Raw genomic sequence first — 17,152 nt, forward strand, 5'->3', positions numbered from 1 at the left:
CACAGCGGATCAAATAATAAAATATTGTTCATTCAGACGCAGCATCGAGTTTGCGAGACTATTTATGATGCTTAGGAAGCCAATACCAGCCCATTTCGTATAGTACCTGCACTTAATCTTTTTGGGGAAAATACGTCAGTTTACACTGGTAAATACGTTCAACTGACACATTTGAAAATGTTTATTAAAATTGATTTGAATGCACAAGGCACAAACTCCTTTATAACTTGGGAAAATCATAATGATCTTGTGAACGTTTTACATGTTCTTTTATGCGTTCAGTAGCCCGGGTCGTGCCGGGTTAAAGATTAATAGACACACCACAGTGCGTAAAACCGTAGTATAAAAACCAACGGCTACGTCTTTTAATTTAATGTCGACAATATATACCGGGTGTACGCCTACACCAGGATGTCGATGGTCGTGGCCATTTCGTAAAATGATGCCAAGGATATCTGGGACAACGGTCATTAACCCCACAAAGGCTTTTAAGAAACAAAACTGTTTAAATGAGCCGATCATATTATTCAATTAACCACCTAAGCGATGGAAAAATATAATGCTCAATCAAGCGGTATTAACATACCGTAACCCAAGCCCGTATAGGGGAAATAAGTTAAAGTATTTACCTTTGCAAGTATTATTCCTTAATTTGATTAAATCACCGATAGCTTTTACTGGGGCTCCTAATCTGGAACGAAGGTTTTAATTAACCTCTTAGAATCCTAACGGGTCTTTATATTGGCCGTAGCCTAGACCGGTTGGTTCCGGAATATATATATATATATTTTAATCGCGCGAAAAGGCGGAAACCGAGAATGGAGTGTGATTCTGACCCAACAAGTTCAGAGACTTGTTTTATATGGGTTTATGGTTCACACTCTGGATTTTGGGGTTCAAATAATATAATTTGACCCGTATCGGCTAATTTATGAAAACTAGTTTCATAAGCCGAACCGTGCGCGCAATAGGCGAAACGGTTAACCATGAGAGTCCTACGCTTATTTCCTAAGTCAATATGCCTTAAAGAGGTTGTGGTATCAGTAGGATACCTTCCGTGATGCCCGTAACGAGTTTTAGTTAATATATCGCCCCGTAGGGGTTTTTCGGTCTTTTTAAAATTTTTAAAGAGCTTTTCGAGTTCTACAGGAAATCTAGGTTTTCCGAACAGTTTATAAAGTTAAAATACTTTATTTATTATTTAAAATCAGTAGCAATTGGAATCGGGTCAAAAGACCTTGTAGAACTCAAGTTTTGGTCGAAAAGGGCATATTCGGTATTCACCGAACCGTAGCCATAACCGCAGGTTATGAGCAGGGTAAAAATTATTAAAAATCTTTAAAATTCCCAAAATATTAATTTATAACAGTGGGTAAAAGTTTTGGTGACGAAATATTGGTTTAGATAGGCGTTATGCTAATTGCGCTGTTTATTACAAAAGTTTATTTTAATTGCGCTAATTAGCATAACTCTCATTCTAGACCTCGGATAGACGTGAAACTTTAAGGACATGCTTATAATTTAATAAGCAAGGTTCTGGTCCGTTCACGTGTCCGAAATACTCGTTTTATTTTCAAAATGGCGTTACGGTCAACTTTTAGGCGATTAACGGAAACGCGCAAAAGACTCGGATAACTCATGAACCGATCACAGAGGTTTATACTACCATGTGACCTGGTCCTAAGAGAGTCCTAAGGCATATCTATACCTCACTAAAACGGGTCAGAACTGAAGTCAAAGCAAAAGTCAAACTTTTGCGACATTCGGCTCCGAACCGGTTCAATATAGCAAATGGTCGATTCAAACGAGCGCAAACAAGTTTATATACTTAATATCATGTTTTACAAGTGTCTAAACAGGTTTCATAGCATATACATTACAGATTATGCATAAATCGCAAAAATAGCTTTCTGTTGACTTTTTAACCGCACGTTTGACTCGATATTTGACATAGTTAGAGTGGTGATCAGAGGGAACCCTTTTAGAGGTTTATTACCCACATTAATACCAACTCATAGCTACCTTTGATTCGTCATAAGACAGAACCATCACGGATTTATTTAATAGTCAAACCGTATTTACGACGGTTTGATTTTTAGCTATATATTAAGCATAATTCAAACCACAAAGGATCTAAGCAACTTACTGAAGTTAAGACTTGGTTATAGAGCAGAGGAGAATGCTTGAAAGCTTCCAAGGATGACCAGAGAATGTGTTTTGAGTTGTGATGAAGGTTATGAGCACAATGGTCCTATTTATAGCCAAGGACATGGTCTAAGATCATCACAACACACTCTACTAGTGCCCATGGATGAATGGCAGGTGGCCTAGGGAGTTATGGGTCGGATAGGGGGCGCCCATGACCCTGGAAAACCCATACATTCATGTTCTACCGCTTTGGACAGCCAACAGCCAACTTTCTGTCGTTGGGCATTGCTTACGGACCGTATGGCTTCGGCCTTGCGGTCCGTAAGCCATAGGCGGATCTCAGCAATCATTCCCCCCTCCTTACGGTCCGTAAGGCATACCCTTTACGGTCCGTAAGGGGTTAGAAATAAATCTTTTTCAAATCTTTATGTAATGATTAAAAATCTTTGTAATTAATTACCTGACCTTTCGGGTTTGAAGGGGTAACTTTGCGATAAGGCCCTCGATTAATTACGATTAGGGACCTCGCGTTATTTACCCGTATCGTCAAGCCCCTGGTTAATTTATTTATTATTCAGAAGGCCTAAATTTATATTATTGACGCTTTTAACCCTTCTCGTACGGATCCGATTGTAACTTTCTCGTTTCATAACGAAACTTCGCGAAATTTATATATTATATCTAGTGAGTGTATAATACCGTTACAACGCCTTGGGAACGTTAAAGGGTCACTCAGAGGTATAATTTAAACATGTTGACACAGTTAACCCCTGTAGCTTGTAATCTCTCACTTTCTTTCGTGTTTCGCTTACGTACGATCTATGATTTATTCGTTTGAAGGTTCAAGCATTATTTAGGGTTACTATACAGTATATTTACCCTTGTTGACATTTATAACCCTCGAATTTACATACTTTCAAGGTTTGTCAAAATTAGTCCCTTATTTATTATAGATGCCACGTGTAATCTAATTACACGTGTTAACACATATCGTCTTCCCCTTCCTCGTCCGCGAAAGATAACAGGTAGCCTTTGAGAAATCCTCGGTGGCTCTTTTTCTCTTCCTCAAACTCTCTCTCCACACGATCTAGTCGTTGGAGTATCTCTTCCTGCTCAGGAGGAGAGAAACGTGGTTGTGGTTGAGGAACTGGAGGTCTTGGTGGTGCTGGATACCCATGAGCTGAGTAATCCGGTATACCTCTATTCCCGTCTGGATAGCGGGCGTTATACCTCGCCGCTACCACATATGGGTCGCGCTCATAATTGTAGTTGTAGTGAGCTTGCGACGTTGGCTCAAACGGGTTATAGTTCGTTGCGTACGGAGGTAACGGGCGGTCGTCCCCAAATGGTGGCGAGGACGGCGCAACTGGTGCGGAGTTTGCCTCTTGAACTGGGCTTGAAGGCCCTTCCTCCGGTACGGATGGATAATGGCTACCACTTGAATGTCGATGGGTGCTAAAGTGGAATTCCCCTCCACGGGTAGACATTCTTGCGCCTGATCTTCTTCGCCTTGGCGGATCGGGCATTACTGGCTGAGTAGCTGGGGGAGGCGGTGGCGTCACTGCCTCGAAGTGGGGATCCTCGGAGGGATCTCGCGGATGTTGCTGCCGCTGCTGCGAAGCTTGATGAGATGGTGTATAATACCACTCATGTTGATCAAACAAGGCCATGAAGCTGTCTGGGCCTTAGTATTGCAGACCATGATATGATGATCCATCGGAGATCTCGATCGGGTGCGTGGGGGTACCACGAGCTGGTTCGGTCGGGTCCGTGTCTTCGTCCATGTGATCTTCAGAAAAGTGGTCTTGAGGACCAAGCGGAACAAATCCAGCGGGTTTCTGTATGTAGTCAGCCGGATTGAACTGACCTCGAAAGTATGGGGTTGGATCACCAAAAGCACGGTGAGACACCGAGCGCTGCAGAGGTATGTAGGATGGCTGGGGGTTGTTTGGATCGTTCTCGGAATCTGGTCCGAATGAGTGCCGATAAGATGGCGTCGAACTATGCGAGGTCGAATGCCTTGCTGGTTCATACAGGTCTCTTCGTCGTTGGGGTTCTTCACTCCTCGTCATTGATGGAGGTCGTGTACCTGACGGTCCAGCTTCATGATCGTTATGGGTAACGATCTCTCCTCGGCCTCGTCTTCCCCTTCCTCGTCCGCGAAAGATAACAGGTGGCATTTTCCTGCTTCAAAACTTATTAAAAATCATACGAAAATAAAGACAAAAAGGAGTATTAATCCGAATTTGTCCTAAGTTATTGTCTAGACTCAAGTATGTGCAATTGTGTTATTGAGATTAAACACATCAGGATAGTGTTTAATTCACTCAATGTTGGCTCTGATACCAACCTGTCACACCCCGATTTCCACGTGTATCACCGGTGGGCCCGGTGGGGGATTACCGTGACGATGTTGGCAACAATATAGTCAAACCACACAATTATATAAATGCACAGCGGAAGCTTAAAGATAAATATATAACTTCAACCTCTGGTTGTAATATCAAATGTATTACAGAAGTCGAATATATCCACAGCGGATCAAATAATAAAATATTGTTCATTCAGACGCAGCATCGAGTTTGCGAGACTATTTATGATGCTTAGGAAGCCAATACCAGCCCATTTCGTATAGTACCTGCACTTAATCTTTTTGGGGAAAATACGTCAGTTTACACTGGTAAATACGTTCAACTGACACATTTGAAAATGTTTATTAAAATTGATTTGAATGCACAAGGCACAAACTCCTTTATAACTTGGGAAAATCATAATGATCTTGTGAACGTTTTACATGTTCTTTTATGCGTTCAGTAGCCCGGGTCGTGCCGGGTTAAAGATTAATAGACACACCACAGTGCGTAAAACCGTAGTATAAAAACCAACGGCTACATCTTTTAATTTAATGTCGACAATATATACCGGGTGTACGCCTACACCGGGATGTCGATGGTCGTGGCCATTTCGTAAAATGATGCCAAGGATATCCGGGACAACGGTCATTAACCCCCCAAAGGCTTTTAAGAAACAAAACTGTTTAAATGAGCCGATCATATTATTCAATTAACCACCTAAGCGATGGAAAAATATAATGCTCAATCAAGCGGTATTAACATACCGTAACCCAAGCCCGTATAGGGGAAATAAGTTAAAGTATTTACCTTTGCAAGTATTATTCCTTAATTTGATTAAATCACCGATAGCTTTTACTGGGGCTCCTAATCTGGAACGAAGGTTTTAATTAACCTCTTAGAATCCTAACGGGTCTTTATATTGGCCGTAGCCTAGACCGGTTGGTTCCGGAATATATATATATGGTTTAATCGCGCGAAAAGGCGGAAACCGAGAATGGAGTGTGATTCTGACCCAACAAGTTCAGAGACTTGTTTTATATGGGTTTATGGTTCACACTCTAGATTTTGGGGTTCAAATAATATAATTTGACCCGTATCGGCTAATTTATGAAAACTAGTTTCATAAGCCGAACCGTGCGCGCAATAGGCGAAACGGTTAACCATGAGAGTCCTACGCTTATTTCCTAAGTCAATATGCCTTAAAGAGGTTGTGGTATCAGTAGGATACCTTCCGTGATGCCCGTAACGAGTTTTAGTTAATATATCGCCTCGTAGGGGTTTTTCGGTCTTTTTAAAATTTTTAAAGAGCTTTTCGAGTTCTACAGGAAATCTGGGTTTTCCGAACAGTTTATAAAGTTAAAATACTTTACTTATTATTTAAAATCAGTAGCAATTGGAATCGGGTCAAAAGACCTTGTAGAACTCAAGTTTTGGTCGAAAAGGGCATATTCGGTATTCACCGAACCGTAGCCATAACTGCAGGTTATGAGCAGGGTAAAAATTATTAAAAATCTTTAAAATTCCCAAAATATTAATTTATAACAGTGGGTAAAAGTTTTGGTGACGAAATCGTGGTTTAGATAGGCGTTATGCTAATTGCGCTGTTTATTACAAAAGTTTATTTTAAATGCGCTAATTAGCATAACTCTCATTCTAGACCTCGGATAGACGTGAAACTTTAAGGACATGCTTATAATTTAATAAGCAAGGTTCTGGTCTGTTCACGTGTCCGAAATACTCGTTTTATTTTCAAAATGGCGTTACGGTCAACTTTTAGGCGATTAACGGAAACGCGCAAAAGACTCGGATAACTCATGAACCGATCACAGAGGTTTATACTACCATGTGACCTGGTCCTAAGAGAGTCCTAAGGCATATCTATACCTCACTAAAACGGGTCAGAACTGAAGTCAAAGCAAAAGTCAAACTTTTGCGACATTCGGCTCCGAACCGGTTCAATATAGCAAATGGTCGATTCAAACGAGCGCAAACAAGTTTATATACTTAATATCATGTTTTACAAGTGTCTAAACAGGTTTCATAGTATATACATTACAGATTATGCATAAATCGCAAAAATAGCTTTCTGTTGACTTTTTAACCGCACGTTTGACTCGATATTTGACATAGTTAGAGTGGTGATCAGAGGGAACCCTTTTAGAGGTTTATTACCCACATTAATACCAACTCATAGCTACCTTTGATTCGTCATAAGACAGAACCATCACGGATTTATTTAATAGTCAAACCGTATTTACGACGGTTTGATTTTTAGCTATATATTAAGCATAATTCAAACCACAAAGGATCTAAGCAACTTACTGAAGTTAAGACTTGGTTATAGAGCAGAGGAGAATGCTTGAAAGCTTCCAAGGATGACCAGAGAATGTGTTTTGAGTTGTGATGAAGGTTATGAGCACAATGGTCCTATTTATAGCCAAGGACATGGTCTAAGATCATCACAACACACTCTACTAGTGCCCATGGATGAATGGCAGGTGGCCTAGGGAGTTATGGGTCGGATAGGGGGCGCCCATGACCCTGGAAAACCCATACATTCATGTTCTACCGCTTTGGACAGCCAACAACCAACTTTCTGTCGCTGGGCATTGCTTACGGACCGTATGGCTTCGGCCTTGCGGTCCGTAAGCCATAGGCGGATCTCAGCAATCATTCCCCCCTCCTTACGGTCCGTAAGGCATACCCTTTACGGTCCGTAAGGGGTTAGAAATAAATATTTTTCAAATCTTTATGTAATGATTAAAAATCTTTGTAATTAATTACCTGACCTTTCGGGTTTGAAGGGGTAACTTTGCGATAAGGCCCTCGATTAATTACGATTAGGGACCTCGCGTTATTTACCCGTATCGTCAAGCCCCTGGTTAATTTATTTATTATTCAGAAGGCCTAAATTTATATTATTGACGCTTTTAACCCTTCTCGTACGGATCCGATTGTAACTTTCTCGTTTCATAACGAAACTTCGCGAAATTTATATATTATATCTAGTGAGTGTATAATACCGTTACAACGCCTTGGGAACGTTAAAGGGTCACTCAGAGGTATAATTTAAACATGTTGACACAGTTAACCCCTGTAGCTTGTAATCTCTCTCTTTCTTACGTGTTTCGCTTACGTACGATCTATGATTTATTCGTTTGAAGGTTCAAGCATTATTTAGGGTTACTATACAGTATATTTACCCTTGTTGACATTTATAACCCTCGAATTTACATACTTTCAAGGTTTGTCAAAATTAGTCCCTTATTTATTATAGATGCCACGTGTAATCTAATGACACGTGTTAACACATTATTGGACACAAAAATTCGAGGTGTTACACATAACTACCCAATTCCCCGGGCTTATAAACCTTGGCTTACTCGTGCCATTCCATGGCTTTACGCTCACGTTAGAACTAAATGCTTGGTCCTCAAAATTTAGGCATTCCGCTTCAAGCGACATTTACAATTTATCATTATTGTTTGACCCGATATCTCGGATTCATAAACTTAACTTAACGTGACCAAATTCATTGGTGTAGTACTATTCAACACATAACGCAATGTGAGGCTTTCAAGTCTCTACGCATATGATTCTCTTTAAAAGCATCATTTTGATTCGTTCGGTTGTCGTGTGAAAACCATCACTTGATGACAAGCCAAACCTTTTCCAAAACCATTTCCAACCATTATTTTGACCCGTTTGATATGTCGAGTGAGCTTCGTCACTTCAAGGACACACCAAACGCGTACATTAGACATCGACACCATTTATACACTAAAACCAAACATTTATGCATAATGTAACGGAACTAAGGTCACGTACCTTTAGAGCACACCCTTCAAACGCATATCTCCTCCGGCGTGTCCGCTTGACGATCCGGATTCTTCGCCTAAAGAGTTCAATTCACAATAAGTTTAGAACTCTTTCATAAGCCTTAACGCATAATTCTCTATAATAATCAAATCTGCGTTTTCACCCAACTTTTAACATTTTAATCCTCACTTAGGCGTTTTAACAAACACCTAGCGGGTCAGATTTTTACATAATCAAAACCAAGTTCATGACTTGTAATTTTCATCTAAACCAACTTCAATTAGGCATATTTACACATGTTTTAACTTCTATATTTCAGAAATTACCTCTTAGAACTCAGATTATACTAGAACAAGAATCATAATCCTAGTGTTTATCAAGTTTCTACAAACTTATTAGCCACCTACATTGGTGATTATAAACCCTACAAGCCTCATGCAAGATTTTGACAAGAAATCATCTAGGGTTTATCCGTAGACATCATATCACTCCTAATTTCATCCATGCAAGACATAATCAAGCTCAATTTCAGTTTTTCACAATTAACCTAGAATTTAAGATGAATCAAATCATCAAGATTTTGCATACCTTATGATCCCTTCAACTAGGTGATCACTAATTTTTGCTTGAAAATCGATTTGGACTTGATTAAGACCTTCAATTGATCAATTTTGTGGAAGCTAGGGTTTGGTGAGGAGCTTTTGTCGCCCCCTGCGTTTTCTGATTGACCAGACACACCTCTTGTGTGTGTTTGGTGTGTTTTAGTTTGTTTTAATTAAATTAAATTTTGAATTTAACACTTTCAGTCCCTTAGCTATTGTTTAGTTCACACTTTAGGGGATTTAAACCTTTTACTTATTTCTACAAGGCTCACGACTAACCGGGTTATTTATTCGTAGTTAGTTTATTCCCGTTTATTTTAAACTTTATAAATTTTTAATATAGAGTTTTATATTTTCGTGGTGTTACACAGTATGCCTGCCCATGGTTTTATTTATTTAACAAACACTTTCTCCCTCCAAATTGAAAACCCACCACTATGCAGTTTGACTTTTTGCGGTCAAACATTATACCATCACTTCTACTTAGACTTTATGTAGTCAAACAACACACCTTTAAATCAAATCATCATGTAATCAAACAGCACACAATGATCATACAATTTGATACTGCAGTTGTGACGTTTGTAAAAATCCAGGTAAACCTTTAACCAAAACGTAATGTTTACAAGACTAACGAAACACGATCGCATGTGCCGCAAACGAACTAGGGGATACAAATTGGTGTAAACATGATCTCTAGACAATAACATAGGGACATTGAGGCCTTAACTAGTAGCGTACATGTAAAACGGAGCAGTTTCCAGTTAACGGAACATCTTCGATTAAAACGTGCACGGTATCATCCAAACATGCATTACGTCTTCTATTAAGCCTAAAAAGACTTATAAGCAAAAATGTAAAAACGTTTGGGTTTTTGTTAACGTATGATTCATTTTTTAACGCGAAAAATTGTTCTTTTCGCAACCGTTTACCAAACAGAAGGGGCGTTTAAACCCGATAATTATCTAAACCCTAAATATCTAGTAAGACTTAATAAAAATATTGATATTTGGGAAGTCAAAGGTCAATCAAAGACACTTGGACCCGTACACATCACCTTTCTTGATTTCTAAGCAATTCATTTCACCCTCAAACTCATTCCACTTCTGCTCTAACCTATTCAACCCTTTTCCAAGCAAAAAAAAAAGGTTTTTAAGCCTTTTTCAAGAGAATTTTATGCCCTTTTTATGTTAACAAGTGTTTATAACAAAAAGAAAGTGTATTAATCCATAAACCCCTAAACATTTAGCCATGATGGTTGCTTAAACTTATATTATGTATAACAAGTTGGTTCATAATGTTTGATGGTGCAAAACTTTGGATTATGGATCAAAAACACTAAAGATTCGACAAGAAATGCATGTTTATAACCCTAACTGAAAAAATATAATTTACAAGGCTTGAAATGTGATGTTGTACACATGTTTGTGTTAAATATGTTGTGTAGGTGTTGTACTAGACTCACACAGGATATGGAAGTGTAGAAAGTGCTTAAACAAGCGAGAAACGAAAGGTATTACATCTGAAAACCGAATATAAGTGATCTTAATTTTGTTTGAGCATTAATTGTGGCGCGGGTAGTGTTAGTGCATGATATTTTACAAAGTGATTCAATACAGTAAAGATAGAGTCTTTGCAAAATTTGAGAATTTTTGGAATATCTGAGATTTTTTGGTGAATTTATTGGTATTTAATAGCGTTAATTCGGGAAAAATAACAAACGGATTCAATAAATCCCCAAATATTGTAGGGAGTCTGTATTTGACATGAAAATATTCCATACAAAATTCGGGGTTCATTGGTTAATCCTAGATATGGTTTCTATTTTCGGGTTTCATAGAGTTTTTGGTAAAAAAAATCTTAGTAAGCGAGATACTATAGCTAGACAATGATTGTGAACTTGAAATTTTTACAGGAAATTTATGGGCATATTTAAGCCATTTAGTAAAAATTTTGGAAATAGTTGATTTTGGGATATGTAAATCGCCAAATTAAGGGTTAATCTGATTTTTAAAAACTAAATTATTAAATTTAATATTTTTCAAAAATAATATTCCAAAAATTTATATATCAATAGTATTAATTATAAAATTTTTGGAATTTAATAAAATTTGGATGTGTAGTTATGAAAATTACTCGTTAAAAACACTATTTTTAACATAACCGGCAAACCAATCACTTAACAAACATGTGAGGACTATTAAGTGTTTTAATGACTAATTGACGATAGTTGGAAAGACTCGAGTGAATTCGGACTTTTCTAGGGTAGCTCGGGTAATTTGGGTAAGTTACACCCTTGTTTCGCGAGTTCCAAACTTCTAAAACTGAAAGTGTCGTTTAGGCAAATCTGACTGTTCTAATACCCAAACTTTCTTTACTTAACAATCTCTTATCCCCCATCATGTGCCTGGAGCAGCCACTATCTACATACCATAATAAAATTAGCCTCCTTAGCAACTTCTACACAAACCAAAACAAATTTAGTTAGATAGAGGGATCCAAGCCTTGATGGTCTTGGGTCGTCCAGATTCATCAACTAAAGTTAAATTGTAATAACCATAAATTAATTTAGCAATTTTCGTAAATAATCACAATTTACTGAGTATTTATATTTAAACATTCATGCTAAAATACGGGTTTATTAAAACTTTTCTAAACTTGAAGCAAAATAACATAGTGTAATTTAATTCATCGTTTTAGAATAACGACGAAACAACTTGCGGAAGCTTCATTTAAAGTGTGTTCGGTTCTTGCTCGACGCTTAATCTTCATCCGGGACTCTCGACATTCACCTACGATCAATACCAGCTTAAATGTTAGTATTGATAGTTTAAATAACGGTACAAGACAAGATATTGATAATGGAAGGGAATCCAAACGTTAATTTCTTGATAAAAAAACAAGGTCTACAAACTGGCCTCCACCGTAACTTACGGTGGGCACCGTAAGTTACGGTGGCTCCTGTATGAAAATTCCCCCACCGTAACTCAGTAGGCAACTACCGTAACAATTTCAGCCCCACCGTAACTTACGGTGGGCACAGTAAGTTACGGTGGCCCCTGTATCAGTCCCTTTCCTTTTTTGCCATTTTTGACACAAAAACTTTCGTATCTTTCAATCCGCGTATCCGTTTGATCTCCCGTTTCTTTCTACATGATCGTAATTTGATTCTCCATCTCATGGAGTTTATATCCGACATTCAAACTAATAAAATTCTGTATTTTTAAGCATTCGGCTTATTATTAAAAATCCACATTTTGACCCGTTTGTATTTAAGACCTCCAAACTTGATTCTAGTTAATCAAAATTCTTAGACCAAGGTTGTAACACCCCAGCCCGAAAGGGGCTGACGTGTCACCCAATACAGTAATCAGAGACATTTTAAAACTTAACTTCAATAAAACACTAACTCCAAAGGTTTAAAAATCTAAAACCACACAACGGTCTTAACGACAATAAAGATGTCTAAAATTTTAATAGCAATTTATTTAAACTCCTTATTTCCAACCCTAGTCATTTAGTTTTCTCTCTTCGCACTTTTCCCCACGTTCCCCTGAGCACCTGTTTAAGAAACAAGAGAACACAACAAAAGAAACACGGCTGAGCCAAAAATTGCCCAGTAACAGAAAAACAATAGCAATAACGGTAACAATCAATAGGGTGTTCGATCAATGGTGAAACGATAACAATAACAATGTAACGACACAGTCAACACTAATCAATGGTCAATCAATACGATAAGAATCTATGTGGAAATACCCATGTGAGCCAATGGCAAAAAACAATAAGCAATGTGTACATTAGCTGCAGTTCCAATGTACCAATATGTAGAGGGGATGTGGGCACACACACCTATCCCAATACCAATAAGTAACAATAATATCCTAGGATCGATCCATACGCCTCTCAATAATCAATAAACAATAAATTCTAATATAGAGACGCCGTGAACTAATCGCACCGTCACGGATGGTGCACGTCACCGGTGCCGATGATGACGCCCTATGTCCCCATAGGTGGATGTGCTCGGTATTGAGGTCAATAAAACGGTACACTTAAGTCAACTAGTACAATAATGACTTCTATGGCAATGATCAATGATTAATAAGAACATACGATAATGAGCTTAAGGAATTAATCTATCGCATGTGAATCAATGGAAACAATTCAATTCAATACTTAGGAAACAATGATAACGGTCCGATAGCTAGACACTAAAATAACGATATAAAACGCTAAGAGAAAAGACCACAGAATTCGTACCTTAAGCGATCTTCTATGATAACATCACAAAACTCAGTGGCGTCCTTAACTATCACCAAAGCCTACATAACCATTATATTTTAAATTAGATTTGTAGTACATAGTTAACATGTACATTTTGTTATCTTAAATTTTTAATAGAGAACTAATTCTTTACAATGTATAGGTTAGATTTACCACTGTTGCATTTGAGAAAAATATTAGTTCAGAAGCTACCATAATTATAATTATACTTATGTCCAATAAATTATATTATTACTAAAATACTCATATGGTGATATGGGTAAAATCATACTTTTATATAGTATTATTAGTTTTCATTATAAAATTATTTATTAAAATTCCTAACAACCCAATCACTTCAAAGCTAAAAAAATAAAACAATGATCCAATACCAAAAGTAGGAATTTGTGTGAACTGTACCCTACTCGTACTACAATAAATATGATAATGTTATATTATTATTTTTGGCCAGAATTCACTTCATCTTCTTCTTTACATGCACAGAAATATGTTATTTATCTCATATCTAGTTGTTATTTAGCTTACAAACAGGGATAAGAACAACATGTTGGAACAACTGTAATTGATACCTTGGGTCGAGGAGCGGAGTCAATGGAATGCGTCGCGGCGTTTTGGACGTCTGGTCACGTAGAGACGAGTAACTCAACTACGGCAGCGGCCCCGATCTATCGAATAAGAGGGTGTACGCTGGCTGCCATTGTTTCCGAAATAACTTAACAAACCAGACTAAAAGAAAACTATGTACAAATCAGTCTGGGTTTCACATGATACCTTAATCGCGAAACTGATCGGAGCGAAACCGACGATTTTGAGCTTCCGGGTGATCAAACAGAGATAAACAAGGTGATCAGAAACAAATGTTGCAAACCGGTGGGTCGTCAATCGGAGGGAACTTGAAAGAGTCGTAAATTCCCAACTGATGATGCTACGGTGGCGATTCGTTGCTGCTAAAAAAAACGAACAAACTGGCTAAGAGTTTCAAACGGACATGCTATGAACAGAGGCGAACAACTAAGTTTGTACCGTTGTCTCGAGACCTTGCAATGGAGCATTAAGGCTATCATTTGATGGATTTAGAAATATGGAACAAGGATATCGAAATAAAACAGAAAATCACTGATACCTTGATTCAAAGGGTCATCAAAAGCTCTTTCGCAACGTCACCGGAGTTCCCTTACGGCTGAGGTTCGGTGGCGAAATCCCACAGGAACGGAGGAGTTGAACGAGGAGGGTGTTGCAGTGTGGTTTATGTGGTAACTGAATGAGGTTATGGGTTGTTTAAAAACTAGCGATCTCAGAGATATACACCGATTCTTTTGCTATTTAGTTGAAGTTGAAGTTGAACGTGGTAACGGGATTTGGCAACGTGATATTTGAACTACAATAGATTACAAAGTCAAAGCCATTATTTGTTGTTTTTATTATTACTATTAGCAATATTTCTTTAATTATTTAGGCTTTAAATTAATAAAACTTGATCACAACTCATATAATATATGGTAATGTGTCATGATAGTCATTAGATTTTTATTTTTAAAATTTTGTATTATTACAATTCTACCTACCTAAAAAGAAATTTCGTCCTCGAAATTACTGTCACTAAGCAAAACACACTGATATTACGGGTATTTCAACCCTCTACCCCTTAAAATAATTTCGCCCTCGAAATTTAAGAGGCCTTAGACACGAATATAAACACGTTGTATAACTAAAAATGATAAGTCGATAATTAAAAATCAAATACGTACCATAGTGAAGTAGGGATAGGAGTTCACAATATAGATGAATGAACTAGGTTTCGAATAGCCTCGGATATTGAGAACTGAAGGGGTAAGGTACCAAAAACCTCATAAAAAGGATTTGAGACCATACCACAAACTGGCCTTTCAACCTTTTAACCTTGCGCGGCCGCGCATTGGTCTTACAAAAGGGAGAAGGTAATCAACAATTTATAGTCGCGCGCCCAAAGGAAAGCATAAAATCTTTGCGCCTTCTTCCATTGGCAAAGGATTGAAATCCTGAAGATCAATACTTCCGCCCAAATATCCAAACTTGGATATTATTTTGCCCAGACTTGGGATTTACACATCTGTGTCCACACAGTAAGGTGTCACACTAGATTACAGCAGCAATCTTCTAGAAAGAATATGATCGTACACCACCCAGACGGTTACAACCGTCTGGACACGTGTCATTACCACAGGCATCCCTGAAACCACAACGAAAGCATGCAATTGGAGAATGATCTCCACTTAATCACTTTCCAAGTGGCAATTCCCCAGCCTTAGATCAAACCACGATCCGTGTGCATTCACATCGGATCGAGGCAACTTGACGTGGGATCAAAGAATTTAACGGAAGAAAATATAACCGCTACGGCGTTAGCATCTTCCGTCATCTTTTCAATAACAGGTTTTCCCTCCCAAACTCCCGGTTATAAATACGAGAACTGTTCAGGTAAAAACTCAGATCACACTCACTTCTCAAATACTATCTCTTCTCCATTACCAATACTTATTCTCACACCGGAGTCGGGTCAAGGAGAGAACCCTCTTCTCCCCTTGGCGAGGCTAACGGTGCTCTTTTTTGCAGAATCACCGGAGAAGAAGTTCGGTAGCAACTGAATCAACCGAGAGAGAGAGCTAACCCTTTTATGCGGATTCAAACCCCCTAGATATTTCGGTTCCGACCATTTATCTAGTGTTTCTTCAAGAACGGATCACATCCTCCGATTCCCAAGTGGCCTCACGTTCCGGGTGGTTTTTCCATAAGATTTTGACAAACGATTTGGATTTATTACGCATAACACGTTCATGTCGCTCCAAAATAGCTTCGGCTTCCTCTTCGTATGATAAGTCCTCATGAATCTCGTGTAGAGGATAATTCACAACATGAAGAGGATGGTAATTATACCCGCGTAACAACGATATGTGAAAAACATTATGCACATGTGATAGCTGTGGTGGTAGAGCTAAACGATATGAAACTTCGCCGATTTTCTCCAATATCTCAAACGGTCCGATAAAACGAGGACTCAATTTCCCTCTTATGCCAAAACGTTGAACACCTCTGCATGGTGATACTTTTAGAAACACTTTTTCACCAACATTAAATTCCAAAGTTCGTCGGTGACGATCTGCATAACTTTTCTGTCTACTCTGAGCTTCCTTGAGTTTTTCACGAGTAATAACAACCTTTTCATTTGTGATCTGCACCAGTTCGGGCCCCTCAATCAACTTTTCACCAACCTCCTCCCAACATATGGGAGCTCGACACTTACGCCCATATAATAACTCAAACGGTGCCATGTCGATACTAGCTTGCCAACTACTGTTGTAAGCAAACTCTACCAAGCATAAGTACTCATCCCAATTGCCAGTCCACTCCAATGCACATGCCCTAAGCATGTCTTCCAAGGTCTGAATAGTACGCTCAGACTGCCCATCAGTTTGTGGATGGAAAGCCGTGCTAAACCGTATCTTGGTATCCCAAGCATTTTGGAATCCTTTCCAAAACCGTGATGTGTACCGAGGATCCCTATCACATACTATAGAAGATGGTGTTCCATGCAATCGAATAATATCACGAAGGAATATCTCTGATAGCTTACTCACTGGATACCGCTTTTGAATAGGCAAGAAATGAGCAGACTTTGTGAGCCTATCAACTATAACCCAAATAGCGTCATTCTTCTTAAGGGTTCTTGGAAGACCCGTTACGAAGTCTATAGAAATATCATCCCACTTCCAAACCGGAATGTCCAAAGGCTGCAACAATCCACTAGCTCTTTGATGTTCAATCTTCACTTGCTGGCAAATCAGGCACTGGCCAACATATCTAGCTACATCTTCTTTCATACCACTCCACCAAAATGTTGCCTTAGATCTCTGTACATCTTTGTGGATCCAGGGTGAATAGAAAACGGTGAACTATGTGCCTCAG

At 38.5% G+C, this 17,152-nt stretch overlaps 1 long non-coding RNA gene across 1 annotated transcript; it reads right to left on the minus strand.

Moving 5' to 3' along the window:
• Nucleotides 1-13,184: 13,184 nt before the first annotated feature.
• Nucleotides 13,185-14,339, minus strand: LOC118491232. The gene is made up of 3 exons (XR_004890906.1): nucleotides 13,982-14,339; nucleotides 13,780-13,901; nucleotides 13,185-13,248 (listed from the first exon to the last, which is right to left on the minus strand). It is a non-coding gene; the product is annotated as an uncharacterized LOC118491232 (long non-coding RNA).
• Nucleotides 14,340-17,152: the final 2,813 nt, after the last annotated feature.

The sequence above is a fragment of the Helianthus annuus genome, chromosome 4 (assembly GCF_002127325.2).
Source record: "Helianthus annuus cultivar XRQ/B chromosome 4, HanXRQr2.0-SUNRISE, whole genome shotgun sequence".
Taxonomy (NCBI): Eukaryota; Viridiplantae; Streptophyta; class Magnoliopsida; order Asterales; family Asteraceae; genus Helianthus; species Helianthus annuus.